The following is a 3,796-nucleotide window of genomic DNA, read 5'->3' as shown; positions in this document are numbered from 1 at the left end:
TGGGGGGGACATCAGGGAGTGATGTTGGAGTGATATTGTTGGGGGGGGGGGGGGGGGGGTGTAGTGGAAACCCTAAGTTGAGGCTTGAAACAATGATTGAGAAGGGACAAACCATAGAAGCTCAAGTGAATGAAACGCACCTGAGTGACAGAAGGGTTGGATCCTGGCTCCACCCCCTCCTAGGCCTCATTTAAGCATTGGCATCAGAAATGAGGGGCTTTTGCTAGAGGTCTATGCTTGTATGAGGTCTTCCAAAGCTAAGCAGATTTTTGTTCTTTGTTTCTGTGTTCACAACTGTTGTGTTTGAGCACATCCTCACTTATTACAGACTTAGTTTCTCTGCTGTTGTTGTTGTATTTTCCATCATGTTGCAGCATTACAGTAGGTAATTAAGTAGGTTTTTGGGGGGGTAACATTGTTGGAGTGAAGCTGGGAGGTTACATTGCAATGAGACCAGGATGATGTTGGGGTTTCACTGGGGGATGACATCAGGGAGTGATACTGGGGTGACACTGGTGGGGGCACACTGGTGTGACATTGGAGTGACGTTGGGTCAATGTTGTGCAGTCATGCTGTAGGGTGATGCTGGCGTATTTCTGGGGGATGAGATAAAGGAGTGATGTTATTGGGGGGGTGATATTACTGGGGAGATGCTGAGAGGTAATACTCTATGATGTGGCAGTGATGTTGGTGGATGATGCTGGGGTATCACTGGGGCTGATATTAGGGAGTGATGCTGGGTTAATGTTGCTGGAGTGACACTGAGGGGTGATGGGAGCGACATTGTTGAGTTGACACTGGAGTGATGTTGGAGTATCACTTGGGATTGACATCAGGGAGCATCACTGGGGTGATGCGATGACAGTGGTGATGTTGGGATGATGCTGAAATGATATTGGGAAGTGATGTTGGAGTATCACTCTGTTTCACCATCAAGGAGCGATGCTGAGGAGTAACATTGTTCGAGTGACTCTGAGTGTTGATACTGCTGTAACATTGGAGTGAAACTGTGGTGATGTTGCAGAGTGACGTTTCGGGGGTGCTGTTGGAGTATCGTGGGGGGGGGGGGGGGGGGTGTGACATCTGTGAGCGATGTGGGACAGCCCAGGGATTCTCCTGACTGGAGCACTTGGTGAGTTTCCCCGAAGCCACTGAGCACACAGTCTTCCTTGCCTGCCCTCCTTGCACCCCAATAACCAACCTTCTTCATGTCACTGTGCCTCATGGCCTTGGGCATCTCACTGCAGTGCTGCTGATAACAGCAACATGCGCAGGGCACGGCCACGTTGCTCTGAGAAAGGAGTGCCCCAAAAGCTCGCCTCCAAATTGTAGTATACTTTTATCCAGAATTGTCACTTGACATTTACTGTCTTTAATTGTGTAAGTATATTTTCTTCTAATGTATTTTGTTTTGAAAGGAGTGGTCACATGCTTTTTGGTGTCCTGAATTACACTAGAACTTGAGGTAGAAGATGAAGAATCAGATCCAATATTGCAGAGCCACTGCTGACGCCAAATCCACGCAGAGGAGAACTGGTTGTGTTCAGGAGTTACTCCAGGATGAGCTGCTACTGGTCATCAAGCAAGTAGCAGTTTGTTATCCATACACAATACTGTATTCCTTGTTCTACTTTTTTTTTTTTTTAAACAGTGACAGCATGTGTTCTGATTCAATGCGTTTGAAAAGTGTGGTTTAAGGACTGTCAGCTGAGAACAGCAGTGGACCATTGCAGGGGGAAGGCATGGAGAAGGAAATGGGGAAAGAAAGGGGAAAGTCTGGAAAAGGAATGCAGAAGTCATAGAGGGATGAAGGGGAAAGGATAGGATACCTGTAGAGCATCCTAAAAAGCAGTAACAAACTCTGGGGGGGGGGGGGGACTGTAGAGTGCCAGGTTTTGAGATGGGTATGTATTTGTTTGTGTGTGTATATGTTGTCATTACCTGTTTGGGTCAGGAATGTTGTCACTTCTGAGCTTCTGTAGGGGAAGATCTCAAGCAACTGGTGCAGTCCATGCAGACCTGTAGGATGGGAGAGTGCTTGGTAAGAACAGCCCCTCAGCCCTCAGCTGGACAAGCTTCTTCCATGTGCCCAGACAGTGAGCTGTTCAGCTGTATCTGGCTGCACTGCTCCAGCTCAGAGCCCACTGCCTGCAGCTGCATCTTTTACTTCCCTCCCTCCTGCACAGAGGCCCAAGGTTGCTCCCACAGTCCCCTGCCCATCCCCAAAATGCCAGAGATGATATTTGGCAGTGGGATGGAGGAGTTTCACCACCCTGTTTTCCCTCTGCCTGCAGCTCTCTCCTTCTCTGCCACACGGGGCTCCCATCTGTGAAACAGGAATGGTTTGGGTTGAAAGAGTGTTCTGGCAGGAGCAACTGCTGCAGCCGGCTGGGGAGGGTCTGCATACCCTGTGCCCTTGTGCAGTCTCTCCAGGTGCAGCAGGACCAGAGAAGGGAAGATGAAAAGCTGCAGCTGAGCCTGATAGACCTGCACAACTCTTGCACTGTCTTTTAGAGGCAGCTGTGACACACTGATTCTTTGTATGCAGGTGAATTAATTTTTTCCATCTGTAAACTGATGTGGAGAACTATAGTTTTCATTAATCTTTGTGGAAACAATGTGATAGTCCACATGAAACTCAAAACTGCTCCTTTGTGCAGCCTGTAGACTTGCTAGGGCCTTAAACTATCCATTTTATGGCATTAAAAAGAATAAGAAGCCAAAAATGAAACTTGGAGTGCAAGAAAGGCACTAGGAAACAAATACATTAAAATACGAACAGGAAAGAGTCTGAGTAAACATGAATATAGCACCACGCTTTCTGCTAATGTGCTTTCATTTCACTATCATTAAATTTGCTGGGCAGTTAGATTGTGATATGTGATTTTTTAAAAACAATGTAACAAATGTACTGACCAAAAAAAACCAAAAAAACCATGACCACATGAATTTGATGTTTTTTTTTTTTTTTTTTTTTCCAACAGATATTCATAAGCACTTAGCACAACCTTCCTGGGTTTGGAGAAGTTTCCCTGTTTTCTTCGTCTTTCTTCCCCCGCGGCCCCGCCCCAACCCTTCAATTCTAAGTTTGTGTTCTTAACGCGTCATCGCAAGAAAGAGAGAACGGATCGTCAGGGACTGCGCTGCAGATGTACGTCAAACCCATCAGAACTGTTCTTTCCGTGGTCTCTGCTGCCACCGCGTGGCCAATATGCTGAACTGCAGCTGTCTTCATTGCTGTTGCAGGCAGTACAACGCATGTGCACAGATATGCGGAAGTGGCATTTTAACCGCTCTGTGCAGCGAATCTTCTGCTCTCTATTGTGATTAGTCCTCCAGGTAATAGCGGGCATGCGCCCGACAACTTAAGAATAGCAACTGTTTCTACCAACTACTTCAGGTCTGGGTCTGGGTGAGCCATCAGTTCGTGGACCACCGGATCAGTGATATTTCTCCCCAGAGCACAGAAACAAATGGAAGTGGGGGGACCTGAGTGTCTGGGATGTAGCCTTAATTTTAGCCTTGACTGTGACGGTGATCTAAAAGCCCCCAAGTGAAGAATTATCTTGGGATGGAACAAAGTATCCTGACAGTTTTAAGAGAATTGATATTTGTGGCTGTAGCTGCAAAAGTCATGTTTTGTAGAGAAAGCTGAACTTGGTCGTAGGTGAAGAAAAGATATAAATTGGCACCTTCATACTCCCTCTTACCTGCTGGCAAGGCCAGGGAGATGGGAACGAAAGGAGTTACTGCTGAGATCCATAAGCCAGAAGCTGTCACTACGCCTGAACGTCTC

The 3,796-nt window shown here is 47.0% G+C and overlaps 1 long non-coding RNA gene across 3 annotated transcripts in view; it reads right to left on the bottom strand.

Moving 5' to 3' along the window:
* Nucleotides 1–3,796, bottom strand: part of LOC122176516 — a 7,869-nt gene extending 4,073 nt beyond the window's left edge. For all 3 annotated transcript variants that reach the window (XR_006177760.1, XR_006177762.1, XR_006177761.1), the window contains exons 1-2: nucleotides 3,711–3,796; nucleotides 1,942–2,019 (exon numbers count right to left, since the gene is read on the bottom strand). This is a non-coding gene — a long non-coding RNA (uncharacterized LOC122176516). The remainder of the gene's footprint in view (nucleotides 1–1,941; nucleotides 2,020–3,710) is intronic.

This window comes from Lagopus leucura, unplaced genomic scaffold (assembly GCF_019238085.1).
Source record: "Lagopus leucura isolate 7727_CA_CO unplaced genomic scaffold, USGS_WTPT01 Super-Scaffold_797, whole genome shotgun sequence".
In the NCBI taxonomy this organism is placed as follows: domain Eukaryota; kingdom Metazoa; phylum Chordata; class Aves; order Galliformes; family Phasianidae; genus Lagopus; species Lagopus leucura.
This window is presented reverse-complemented; position numbering and strand designations above follow the sequence as displayed.